The sequence below is a fragment of the Psammomys obesus genome, unplaced genomic scaffold (genome assembly GCF_907164565.1).
Source record: "Psammomys obesus unplaced genomic scaffold, mPsaObe1.curated_primary_1811, whole genome shotgun sequence".
NCBI classification, from domain to species: Eukaryota; Metazoa; Chordata; class Mammalia; order Rodentia; family Muridae; genus Psammomys; species Psammomys obesus.
The window spans coordinates 2,399,113-2,413,491 of NW_026596962.1; the positions used below are offsets into that span (position 1 = coordinate 2,399,113).

At 43.1% G+C, this 14,379-nt stretch overlaps 1 protein-coding gene across 1 annotated transcript in view; it reads right to left on the reverse strand.

Moving 5' to 3' along the window:
- The window catches only part of LOC129670262 (zinc finger protein 407-like), a 150,822-nt gene that overhangs the window by 39,841 nt on the left and 96,602 nt on the right, over nt 1–14,379 (reverse strand). The gene's annotated exons all lie outside the window — the stretch shown is intronic.

A 14,379-nucleotide genomic window follows, 5' to 3' on the forward strand; every position in this document is an offset into this window, starting at 1 on the left:
AACAGTGTGAGGAAAGAGACGACCCCGATGGAATAGAGTTTGGAAAGCACCGGAGGCAACAGGGAGGTGGTGGAGGACTATTGGTGGAATGCTCTGTACACAAACCTTGGATGTAACGGGGTGGTGAGTGGTGGGTCCTTGTGTATAACTCTGAGAGGACGATGTGTTACCAATCCTCATGTCTTGGGAGACTGTGCCTACTCTGGGGGGCATGAAAGCTGTGAACAACTTCAAGGAAGGGAGTATGGGAAGGATCTGCAAGGCCACTGGTGAGAGAGGATGTGGCCAGAATGCAGATACTGGGAAGGTCAGGTGGCTGAGGCCGAGGCGGTGACGGGCATGCTGTTAGCTTAGCCTGTCCTCTGTGGCCAGGAGCAGACCCTTCCTGGAGAGTCGCTATGAAGACTGATGCACCTCAGTGTAGTCAGGGGCCTATCTGCTGGGACTCCCTGATGGCAGCTATAACATTCTACACCCACAGTCTCCTCCCTTGCTAAGGGTATTATTGAGTGCTGCTTGGCACTGGAAAGCACTGACTGGTCATCCAGGGCAGACCTCAGTACTTTGCTTCCTCCTCTTCCCAGTTTCCCCAGGAGAATGGTTTTGGCTTAGACATTAACCACTGTAGGATATGTAAAGTGGGGGGCTGAGCAAGCAAGCCGCACTCTTCTTGGGCTCCTGCTTGAGTTGATGCTTTGCCTTTTCTCAGTGATGGACTATGACCTGGAGGTGTAAGCTAAATAAACCTTTTCCTCCTCGTGTTATTTTTTTGTCAGAGTAGTTTATCACAGCCAACAAAAGCTACAACTACACAATCTTATATTGAAAAAAGATGACACAGGGGAGGAGGACCTTCCGTTTCCGTGGACTTGGAGAGGGGCATAGGAGGAGATGAGGGAGAGAGGGTGGGATTGGGAGGGGAGGAGGGAGGGGGTTATAGCTGGGATACAAAGTGAATAAACTGTAATTGATATAAAAATAAAATTTTAATTAAAAAGTCAAAGATTAGCAGAGTAGTAACGAAATAGAGGTGACCAAAATGTGACCATTCTAGAATTTAGTCTATTAAAATATACAGCAACACACACACACACAAAAAAAAAAAAAAAAAAAAAAAAAAGAAAAAGAATAAAGATGACACCAGAGAACTCCATTAATACTTTCAAAAAAGTGTCAGGACGCAGAATAAACACGTAAAAACCAGTAACTTTTTATATGCCAATAATGAACTTACCAACAAAGAAATCAGAGGAAAAATCCCATTCATAATAGCCTTAAATAAAATAAATATCTAAGAATCAAATCTAACCCTTGAGGAAAAAGACCTCTAAGATGAAATATTTGAAACACTGTAGGAAGAAATTGAAGACATGGGTCAGGAGAACGAATATTGTGGAAATGGCTGAAAGTGACCTACAGATTTAATGCAATCCTGACCTAAATTCCATTCTTCACAGGAATATGAAGAACAATCCTAAAATTCCAAGACCCTGAGTAGCCAAAGCACTCTTGACCACAATGAGCAACACTGAAGGTATTGCAACACTTGACCTCAAGTTATACTTCCGGGTCCTAAAAACACAAACATCATGGTACTGGTATAGAAATCACACACAAATTTATGCAATAGAATAGAGGCCACACAAATAAACCAACAGAGCTACAGCTACTTAATTGTCAACAAAGATCCCAAACTATACACTGGAGAGTAGACAGACAGTCTCTTCAGGCAAATGGGAAAGTACTTAATCTCTTTTTTTTCTCTCTCTCTCTCTCATCTTGTGTAAAAATCAAATTAAAATAATCTTAATGTAAGAAATGACATTTCTAGAGGAAAACAAACAGAAAACGCTTCAAGATATAGGTATATGGGTGAAGACGTTCTTAAAACATGTATAACAGATAAAGAACTCAAGAATCAAACAGCAACCACTCCCAACTCATCCAATCAATAAGTAGACTAATGAACCGACAGTTCTCAAAGGAAGAACTACAAATGGTCAATAGATATTTTAAAATCAGGTTCAATGATCTTAGCCATTAGGGAAATGCAAATCCAACCTTCACTGTTTTCTTCATGTCACTGCTGTCAGGATGGATATCACTAAAAGAACAAGCAACAAATGCTGCGAGGATGTAGAGGAAAGAGAACCATTATACAGTGTTGGAGGGAGGGTAAACAGTGAAGCTGCCATGGGAGCCAGCACGCAGCTTCCTCTAAAAGTTAAAGTGGAACTATTTTACGATCCAGCTGTCTGATGTGTGGGTTGCAAAGGACTGTAGGCATGCCACAGAGTATCTGCATATCCATGTGCTCTGCTCCACTATTCAAAATAGGCATGATATAGAATCATCATAAAATCAACAGAGAAATGGGTAAGGAAAATTGTGGTATAGACATACACGCAGTTTCACTCAGCTCTAAAGAATGATGAGCTATTTGCCGGGAAGCGGACGGAACTGGAGACCATGATGTGAAGTGACACTAAGTCAAACGCAGATAAACATTACACTTTCTTTCCTACAAAGAGTCTAAATTGAATCCCCCCTCTCGTGGGAGGGAAAACACAAATATCACATACTTTCTCTCGTATTTGGACTCTGCCTGCCTGTCTGTCCACTCATCCATCCAACACGAAAGTGGAGGGCACTATTTAGGGAGAAAAAGGACCTGTGGGAGGATGACTCACCCACCCACCCCGGCACCCATCGATTTGTCCTTCCATCCATCTACCCATCCACGCATCCACTTGACATAAAAACAAAGGGGCACTATTTGGGAGGAAAAAAAGAACCAGTGGAAGGGCTCAGAGATTGCAAGACAAAGTACAATGACATAGTCTTATGAAAATGTTATAAAGAAACAACATTTTGTATGTTGACTACTAAGAAATTAAAATTATTGTAAAAATTACCTTCAGGTTGTATGTCTAAAGAATATACAAAATACAAATGTTCTGTGTTTAAATTTGGGACCTAATTACATATATGCAAATGTTTGCAAAAGTGGAAAATCTGAAATCCAACGGGTTTGTAGTCTTAGGCGTTTTGTGCAAAGACTGTGGCTGTTGCTGCGCCCGCTACTACCACCAACACACACACGCACACACATGAAGAGAGGACAGAGCGAGAAAGAGTGGAGAGAGAGATTGGAGCCATATCAATGCTCCATCCAAATTCAACACACCTTTAATCCTAATAGGCAGGGACATGTGGGAATTTGAAAAGTAATCATGCATATTCTCTTCAGATACATAACACATAAAATTAACTCCTGAAAAAAGTATCGATTACCGCCTGCGAGTTTACTGAATAACCCTGAAGCTCAGATATGGGTGACGTGACGACAGCCATGTGGTTGTGCAGACACTGTGCCAAAGAATGTGTAGAACATTATGAATGCTGAAATGTAGCTCTACGAAAGAGGCTTCTTCTAAAGCACACCTAGCTAGGACTACCAATCCACAGTCTGCTTTCTTTCTTGTGGGTCGATGCCACTAAAAGATATAAAAATAAAACAAGTACTTTCATTCACCCCTTTCTTGTTCCGAAGAATCTGAAATCCTACAAGACCTGTCACATTATAGAAACATGGTTAAATGACACATGGAATTCCAGTCACTGATGGGGCAGATGTAATATGGCTTGTTTGCTTGTTTTAGGGGCATAAATCGGTGGTAAATTAGGAAATAGTGAGCATTGTTCTATCAGAGCAAATGCTTTTTTTGTCACCTGTCATTAGTCACGAGAGTCTGTAACTTGGTCAATCCAGTGAGGAAGCCTAAACTCTTATGAAAAAAAGCACCTAAGCTCCTGTTCTGATCACACAACCCTGTAGACAGTATGTACTGTTTCCATGGTGTATACTGGTGCACGTCTCATTTATTCAGAAAAAAATGTGGCTAGCTTGGAGTAGCTCATGTTCTGATAGCTCCTTCTCTGTCATCTTTTTTGTACATGTCTGTGAGCATCATATATCAGTAAGTGTGAGCATCTATACCCTGAATCCTGATGACTTTACACATAACACTACTAAATAAAAACATTGATAACTCTCACACTCATTTGACTTTTTAGCTAAAATATTTATGACCTGTAATTTTACTTTAAAAAAAATCTATTCTTCAGATCCCCCAGACCACATAAAAACGTTCAAGAAGTTATGTATCTTTCAGACTATTCTGAATAAGAGCAAAAGATGAACACTTTAGTTCTCTCAAACCAACCAGTTTGCCGAGAGAACACAGAGATGACCTATGTTTCACCGTCAGCAGCACACTCAGGGCCATCTGCTTCCAGGATAGTGTGTGCGCCTCAGTGTGTGGTACAAGGCCACAGTGTGCGTGCGTCTTCAATCACGGTGAACTTTCCAGCTGAGTGGGGGCTGTGTCTGTTGCAGCATGCACACTTCAACTGGCTCTCATCTGCGCTGTGTCTGTAAAATGATTGTTGTGTGTGTGTCTCACCACAGCACACATGTGGAGGGTGGAGGCTGGAGGACAAGTTTCAGGAGTGGGCTCTCTCCTTCCACAAGTCTCAGTCTAGTGTGGCCAGCATCTTCTTCTGATGAGACACCAAGACAACACAATCCTTAATTTTTTTTGGGAGGAAAACAAAATACTAAGAGGAAAACAAGTAGAAATATTTTGTAAAAATATGCTGTCTAATGAAGACAAAGTATCACATGTCTCTCATCTATAATACGTTAAACTACACATTACATTTTAATTTTGCTGGTGGTTTAGAAATGATCAAATGAAATCAGATCTGGCCATGGAAGAGGGATGAGTGACAAGAGAAGAATCGTTTGTAAGCAAAGCCCTGATTTGGTTAAGTGTATGCAGTTACAAGCATGGCTGCTAAAAGCAAGCTTTTGAGATGATCTGACCTTCATGAAGGTGGCAGAGGTGACCTACATTGAAAGAAACTACGCTGAGGGCATGAAGTGTCAGTCAGAAGCTGAGAAAAAGACAAAGGGTCACTGCCACATGGGATCAAGAGTGAAAGCTGTATGTTTAGAACTCTAAATCGCAGAGGAAGTTTAGTTGGTGCACAGGTATTTAACCGACAGACAAAAGTGTTAATGTCTTGATATCGGAGGTCAAAGTAAAAAATACATGTTAACTAATAAAGCTGCAATGAACATGGTTGAGCAAATGTCCTTGTTGCATACGTGAGCCTCTTTTGGATGTATGTCTAGGAGTGGTGTAGCTGGATCTTGAGGTAGCGCAATTCCTAATTGAGAAAGCACCAGATTGATTTCCAGAGTGGTTGTACAAGTTTACATTCCCACCAGCATTGGAGGAGGGTTCCCCTTTCTCCACATCCTCTCCAGCATGTGTTGCCACTTGAGTTTTTGATCTTAGCCTTTCTGATGGGTGTAAGGTGAGGATGTTAAACTTTTCTTTAAGTGTTTCTCTGCCATTTGATATTCCTCTACTGAGAATTCTCTTTCTCTCTATGCCCCATGTTTTAATTGGGTTACTTGATTTTTTTTTTGCTGTTTAACTTCTTGAGTTCGTTATATACAGTCTAGATATCAGCCCTCTATCAGATATAGGGTTGGTGAAGATCCAACCATGTTCATAGCAGCTTTATTGGTAATAGCCAGAATCTGAAAACAACCCAGATGTCCATCAGCAGAAGAATGGATACAGAAACTGTGGTACATTTACCCAATGGATACTATTCACCAATTAAAAACAAGTAAATCATGAAATTTGCAGGCAAATGGTGGGAACTAGAAAAGATCATCCTGAGTGAGTTATCCTAGAAGCAGAAAGACCCACATGGTATATATTCACTTATAAGTGGATATTAGACATATAATATAGGATAAACATACTAAAATCTGTACACCTAAAGAAGCTAAGCAAGAAGGAAGACCCTGCATAAGATGATCAATCCTCACTCAAAAAGGCAAATGGGATTGACGCCGAAAGACGGAGAACACAGGAAACAGGACAGGAGCCTACTACAGAGGGCCGTTGAAAGACTCTACCCAGCAGGGTATCAAAGCAGATGCTGAGACTCATAGCCAGTCTTTGGGCAGAGTGCAGGCAATATTTTGAAAGAGGGGGGAGATAGGAAGACCTGCTCTCCACAAGGAGAGCAACAGAACCAAAACATCTAGGCCCAAGGTTCTTTTCTGAGACTGATGCTCCATCCAAGGACCATGCATGGAGATAACCCAGAACCCCTGCACATATGTACCCCATGGCAGCTCAAGTCTCCAAGTGGGTGGGAACGGGAACTGTCTCTGACTTGAACTCAGTGGCTGGCTCTTTGATCACCTCCCCCTGATGGGGGAGCAACTTTACCAGGCCACAGAGGAAGACAATGCAGCCACTACTGATGAGACCTGATAGGCTAGGTTCAGATGGAAGGGGAGGAGGACCTTCCCTATCAGTGGACTTGGAGAGGGGCATGGGAGGAGATGAGGGAGGGAGAGTGGGATTGGGAGGGGGCTACAGTGCGGATACAAAGTAAGTAAACTGTAATTTATAAAAATAAAAAAATACATGTTAAAATAATCAATTTAAAGGTACATATGAGGTGAGTATACTGAAGAGCACCCAGTCTCTGTAGGAACAGAAATGTCAAATGCTGGACAGATTTCCCCACGAAAACAGCTAACCAGTAATGGGACTCCACATATTGATTCAGTGAACCCAAATGGCCAATTTAATGTGGTAGATATCACTTGTAATTACAGAAGGCAAGAGTCAGCAAAATCTAGTGGTCATAAAACCTTGTAAACAAAAACAACCAGGACATTTAGCTCATGACACCCCTTCCTTCCTTTGCATTTTAGGGGTACCAGGGAGGTCCTGCAGGAGCTGGCACTTGCTGCCCGTGCTCCTTAGCTCTGCTCTTGCACTCTACTCTGATGGGATGAAGTCTGCTTCTGTAGCCACCATGCCAACCCTCCCCAATTAGCATACTTTACTACATGCAAATGCTGTTCCCACCTTGCGTGGCAGGCACAGATCCAGAGAGCATTTCTGTGGTCTTTCTTCCCTCTGGCAAGAAAACACATGTGTTTCCATTTTAAACAAAGCCTTTTAGAGGCTTTTATTAGTGAAGCATGGAGGGAAGAGGTGTGCTTGAAGTAAGCAGGGCTTCTTCTCTGCTGAAGTTAAATTGGTCATTAAAAAGCACAAAGAAAAAACAAAACAAAACAAAATGCAACTAAAACAAACTGAAAACAACCCCTTGAGTCATGGCTTAACACATACGTAATGGTCCTCTGAACAGGACGTTATTTGAATCTACATTAAACACTCTCTGCTAAGCTTGCTCATGCCACAGCATCTATTTCTTCCCGAATCAGGCATCAACTGGGCATCCTGCATGCCAAAGAGCCGACACTCAGCACAACACACCAACTTTGCAGTAAGTCACAGGCACCAAGGGCACACGCTTCCCACCTGGGCATCAGGCACCATCTCTTGTCCTTCACAGAGCTGGGGCTGTCTGTCATCTTCACAGTGACAGGACAGTGTGCCAGACCTGGGACAGCCGCCAACATACAGACGAATGCAAATAACCATCCAGTCTCAAGATCCACCAAAACTTGGTAGCTCAATGCAGAAAACACATGCATTTAAAGTAAGCACAGGCTTACCTTCAGAGTGAACCAGCCGCTCAGTGTGAGGAATCTCTATCCACTTTCACTTCACGCGACACTCAATCACTAACAAGTAAGTTCACAGCCCGGCTTTGTTTTCCTCGCTGTGCTTTGTGCAGAGATTTCAGAGTGTCCACTTCTACTGAGACGCAGTGTCCAACCTTTCCATCATCAGTAATCTGATTTAAGCTCCCATAGTTTTGGACATTGGAAGTTACTGCTAAGAACTTTCTGCAGAGCGTAGTAAAGTGTGAGAACACAATGTTGGAGGTACAAATGTAGCCCATTTGTAGCCCAAGCACATGAGTCCCTAGGTCCCCTTCGTCTGTGCTCCCAACCCACGTACCCAGTCAGGCACTCCCTAAGCATAGGGAAATGGGCTTACAGTACAGGTACCCAAGACATAGAAAGCAGAAAGCATGGTGGAATGAGAGCTAAGGCATCCGTGAAACAACTGCAACTCAGTGCCAAGGGTTTGGACTCACTTTGTGTTTAAATGTAACACCGACCAACCTGGCAACAAACAGGCTTTTGAGTGATGTCTCCCCGTCCTCCCCGAAAAAAATTGGTGTGTTGATGCATCATACAGTAAATGTTTAAATACAAATACAAAGTGTGAACTTCAATTCCACTATTCTTGATGACTATGTATATAAAGGAAGTCTTTTTGTAATTGGCCAGAATTTTTAGAGAAAATACTTCAAACATCTGTCCCTATAACTTACCTTTCCAAAGTGGAATTACAATGCAAGTTAAGATATAAAAATTATACAAGTTTGACATTTAAAGTCACCAAGCTAAAAACTGAATCCTATATTATTTAATTCAGTGAAATTCATCAAATACTAACAATTATTTTGTTAATGTGAAATCATATTCCTACTATTTATTATTTTGAGATGCACACTGTTTGCAAACATATTTACATATGCAGTAGTAATTTTACACAGCATTACTTGTGGCGGCATTAAAGAGAAACAGCCCCAAAGTACATGTGTGGAGATGGAAGAATAACTATGGGATAGACGGCCATGTGACCGCATCTCACATATTCGCTCAGAAGAGGTAGAGCTATACCTGTTATCAAACAGGAAGCACATCAGAGAAGCTTACACTACAGTTCCCGTTCCCTCCGGGGCATTTCTAAGGCCCACAGCTTTTGGCCATGGAAGGAGGTGATTCCTGCTGTGAGCAGAAATCAGTACGAAGCCTCTGCCTTTGCTGGCTTCTCACCATTTGTGCTTATGTTGCTTTACTAGCTATGGTAACCCTGTTATTACTTTGGCAAACTTAAACTCTCTAAGAAGGAAAACAAAACCAGGCTCAGACCAAGAACAATGAAGGTTTCACGAATGAGACTCCCACTTTGAACCTAATAATTTCCCCCAGGTCTTCGAGGGGCATCTTTCTTCACATGTTTTTCACAGTCTGAGAAAGGGCAGCAGATAAAGAAGGATTTCTTTGGGACTGGCCAGGGATGCAACATTCTGATGTTGTTATGGGGATGTGACTGCCATGGACAAGGGCCATTCTTTCGTCAGTACGGAAGAGCCATCTTTCATAGATTTAAGACTCATTTCCCATCCAAACATGGGCTTTTTCTGTAGCAAAAACTACTCTCACTTTCTTAGTGGAACAAGACAATGTCAGGGGCTCTTCCATCTGGGGTAGGCTGGCATATAAAAATATATAAAAACTCAATAGCTTCTCTACATAATAAAGTATAACCATGCTAAAACATGGTAGAAATTGGGAAAAACAACTTGTGAAGGACTGGAGAGTTAACTCTGAGAAGATGCCCGACTGCCATAGCAGCCACCTGCACCCCATACTGTACGGACAGGGCACAACTGCAAATCCTTAGGAGGAGAAGGCATCATGTTCTGATAAAGACCCAACACCACCCCCAGCTTCTCCAGCAGGAGCTGCCATGTTAGAGACTCATTAGGAGATGGTAAGACAGCAGAACATGGAGTACCCTGAGCTAGATGACACCACAGGTGGTGGGCGTTTCGTACTTTAAGTCTCCAACTTTCTTGAGGGCACTAAGGTGGCCAGCCAAGCACATGTCTGATGGAAGAAGATTCAAAGAGTATTTTGGGAGGAAATGAAAATAGGCTATAAGGTTTGAGTATAAGGAAAGAAAAACTCAGGAATAATATTCTTTTTTTTTCCCCTGTGGCAGGAATTATATTATATTTAAATTATATTATATTGCAATATATTGAAATTCGAAGAGAGTTGAGGTAACTTCAGAAAAAAAGGGCCAAACTATGTTCAATATTCTTCTATATATCAGTTTGCAGGGGTCTATGATCAATCAGGACTTTTACTGGCTTCAACATAAAACTTTGTAGTAACAATAGCTTGGGATGGAGAAAACATGCAAGTTTTTTTTTTTTTTTTTGGTTTTTGTTTTTTGTTTTAGAAACCAGAAATGCAACAGAAACAGAATGCAATAAAAAAATGAAAATTCAGGTACAGGAATTATGCATTTCATACTGAATAATTATATCTGCAACTGCCCGCAAATCCTCTCTGGTAAGCTGTGCATCTAAACTCACCGACTGCCACGGGGTAAACACAGCTCCATCCATCAAGCCGCCACTTGACAAATACATTCCATAATAGAAGTTTATTTTTATGGGAGGCTGAATCAAGGACTTTCCCATGCATACAAAAACTTGTCAAAATTATTTATGAGTCTTGCTGAGACACACAATATGTCATATCAAACTCCTATTTTCCTTCCAAGTACAGCCTGTCAATATCCCTGCTGCTATCAATAATGGGGACACGGCTGATAGCGGCCTCAGGAGTGTGAGGTCATGTGCCCATCCAGCTGCACAGTGTGGCTAAGAAGCCTCCACTGGCTCTCCAGAGGCCATCTACAGACACCTGGCACTGCACACAAGGCCTCTGCAGCCCATGCTTGAAAAGTTACAGCTGATTACAGCTGAAGCAAAACAAAAAAATCATATAAGATATTTCATCTTTCATTTTGCACATAAAGTATTAGTTAAGTGTGATAAAACAAACACTTGAAAATCATAAAAATTGCTCATCCCCTGTGAATTTTCAACGATGAAAAATTAACTTGATGGGAGGGGCAGTTCTCAGAAGCAGGCTATGCTGTGATGAGAGCCCAGTAAGCCTGGGTCCTTACCCTAACCTGCTGTTTTTTGTTTCATATGGAATCGTCAGCTGATACGCAAGAGCTCAGCTCTTATTCAGCTGTGTGGGCCTCCCTTGCTCTGGCTTCCTCAGTGAGAACAAGGAAAACTTGTGAAGGACTCCTGAGATAATTTGCAGGAAAATGCTACTAGTCTTCAGCGCCATGAGCAAAGGAACTTTAGGGTCCTCTCGTCAGCTGTTCTTGGGAACAGGAACTGGGCACAGGAAGCCAGTCTGGTGGAGAGGGCTCCCCGAGAGCTGAGGATGTGTGCAGTACTGCTCGTGAACTTGGGGCGAGCAGGTGCAAGAAGTGCTCGGGAACCCCAAGAAGGATCAACAGTGTCCACTCCCTTCACTGGTTCTGTGTGAGTGTGAGGTGTGAGAAGGGGTGTTGGAACTTGACCATCTCAGGACAGCTTCCCCCTGGAAATCCAACCTCAGGTTCTATAGCTTTCATCTACGTTCACTTTCTGGACAGGGAGCCTTGGGAGGAATGGGGAGACTTGCAGCTGCTGAGATTCTAAGGTCCCTAGAGTACCATCTAGTACACTGTGGCCAACAGCAGCGACATGCTGGAGGGCTCCTCATGTGCTGACTGGAGCAGCTGTCCTTGGATGCCACTGAGGTCTTTCCTCTTAGAATCCAGCAAACAAGTAAAATTTTGTTTTCTTGGAATCCTGACATTCGACTAAAAAAAAAAAAAAAAAAAAAAAAAAAAAAAAAAAAAAACCTGTTAGTGGGATCTTAAATCCATTTTTTTTGGTTTGTTTTCCCCCTGAACAAACTGGAAAGAAATAACAGGAAAAGGGAAAGGGAAGAAACTTGGGAGGGAGCACTTACAGCTCAAAATAATTTCTCAGATGTTCCTTGTGTTTCTTGGACACTCTAAGCACTCTACAGAATCCCTCCTCAGGCTCAAGATCCTGCCCGATGCTTGCAAAGGATCCCATCCATTAATCACACAGAAACATACTCTGGCAAGGAGACAGGGTGAGAGCCGTTCACTCGCCTCGTGTAGGCCAGAGCCATCAGACACAGTTATGCATCTTTGATGGAAGTGGGATAGCAACAACCTGGAAACAGCTGAAAATGTCACTCTTCCCACATATGCCCAAAGTCAGGCTTCCACATGAAAAACATGATGAGCTATTCTTGTAGTTTTGAAATAGTCATCTAAAGGAACAGGGATTTGTTTCAAGAAGGAATACCTCACCTATTTCAAAATGAGTTGACGGCGCTGAATATTGCCAGCATGTCTACTGCTTCCACATATAAAGAATCTGGAGGTTTATGGTCCAAGAACAGAGCATGCTGCTGTTGAGGCCATCTCCATAAGTAATCAAGTCAAGCTTCCTGTAAAAATAAGTCCAGTCCAGAAAAGCAAGCATGCGCCTGTGCTGAAACACCACATTTGCTACTTCCTTACCAGCCACAACACTTGTGAGTCTGTGGCCATGATTCCCAACCACTAAGAAAGGGCGCCGGAGGCACTGAAAGGTGGGTGACCCATCCAGTCTCCAGTCTGTATGTGATGCAACAAACCCACCGCAGCACAGCTGCAAGAGGACTCCTGGGAAGGGGTGCGATGTGGACAGAGACAGCAAGAAGGGCAGTCATGGAAGGGCTCACTGCATTTTCTTAAACTCCTGTTTAGAAGCCCCTGGTTTGACTGTTAAGTCATGAAAAGCTCAATCATCAAACTAGGAGAAAGAAAGAAACTCACATTTTCAAAATGCAGAAAACCCTTTCAGATGAAAAGCTGAGAAGAAACCTGATTTTGAACACTCCTGACAAACAGAGCCCTCTCTAGCCTTGGCAGATGCTACCTCACAGGCGCCATGTCTGTGGGCTCCATGCTAGCCCGGCAAAGCTGCAGCTCACTCATGGTGTGTACACCGTCCTTTCGACTTGCTTTGTGTGCTGGTTCCACCATCTCGCCCAGTACTCAGCATAGGCCACACAAGGAACAAGGGCCCTCAGGAGCAACACTGCAGCACAGGAGTAGCCCTGCTTGGGTGAGCTGGAGCCATCGGGCTGCCTGGCTCTGAGGCCTGCCAGCTTGTGAATCGCTGCTGCTGCGTCCTTTCTTGGGTCAGCCTAGCCCAGGCCTAAGCACCCCCAGTGCTGCTGTTTGTGGTGTGGCATCCTGGTGCTGCTGCATACTGCGTACCAGGCCTTGCTGTGGCTTCTTAGGTGTTGGTAGCACCCCTAGAGTGGTGACAATCCCGAACACCTCCCAATACTGTCATATGGTCTCTGACAAAAGTCTCAGCTGAGAGCCACTGAGTCAGTAATTACCAGCCTACAGCATCTTACCTTCGATTCTCTGTGTCACTGTGCAGGTTAGGATTTTAATAAACTTGTCACAAGCTAGAGTCATCTGGAAAGAGGAAAACTTAACTGAGAAAATGCTTCCTCATATTGGCCTATAGGCTACTCTATGGAGGCCCTTTTTTCCCTCTTTCCCTCCTTCCTTCCTTTCCTTCCTTCCTTCCTTCTTTTGAGACAGGGTCTCATTGTTTAGCCCCAGCTGGCCTCACAATCACAGAGAACCTCCTGCCTGTCCCCAAGGGTTGGGATTAAAGCTTGTGCCTCCACGTTGGGCTGGGAAGCATCTTCTGGACTGACGATGCGGAAAGGCCCAACCCACTGTGCTGTGGTCACCACTGGGCAGGGGCATGGGTTCTATGGAAAAGCAGGTTGAGCAAGTTATGAAGAGCAAACCAGTAAACAGCATTTCTCCATGGTCTTGGCTTCCTCAGTACCTCCAAGCTCCTGTCTAGAATCCCTGGCTCAACTTCACACAGAGATGGACAGTAAACTGTAGCTGAAATAGGCCTTTCCTTTCTATGTTATTTTTGGCCATAGTCTTTGCTGTAGCAGTAGAAAGCAAACTAAGACATCCATTGTTACAAATATCTGTGTGTAAAATGTTGTTTCCATCGTTGCTGCTATCCTGGTCAGTGTTGTTTCTTTGGGTGGCAGGAGCCACAGCAATGGACAAACGTTATTAGACAAAATAGGGTGACTTCAGACTTTTAGATAAATGATAAATACGATAATATTAGGGGCGCCACTACATTAAAGAATGACTTCTTGTTTAGCTAACTGAAACGCTATGGGGCATCCTGCATTTTTATTTGCTCAATCTGGAAATCCTGAATTAGAGATTCCAGAAAGGCTACCTCCCTTGCTGTTTACAGGTTTTATATGAAGGTAGTCTGCATTTCAGCCACGATATCACACGATGTGTGATAATAAAGTATAATTTGAGCATCTGGCACATTTCATTCCAACATCTTAAAAATGTACTCTTTCCTGGAGAGAGTTGCGAGCTGCTGTCTAGCAATGAGTTGTGATTACAAAGAAAAGTCTTCCTCAGAATCAATATCCACCAACTATGTAACTTTCTGACTCAGAATGTACAAGCTGAAGGTTTTCAGTGTGCTGCCAACAGGACCTCAGCATTGCTTATGGTACCATGGCATGCCTCTCTAACTGTTCTCCCCAACCTCCATCCCATTCGCCTTCCTCTTCACATTCTCACACTTGAAAAGTAAGGCCTGTGTGAGCAC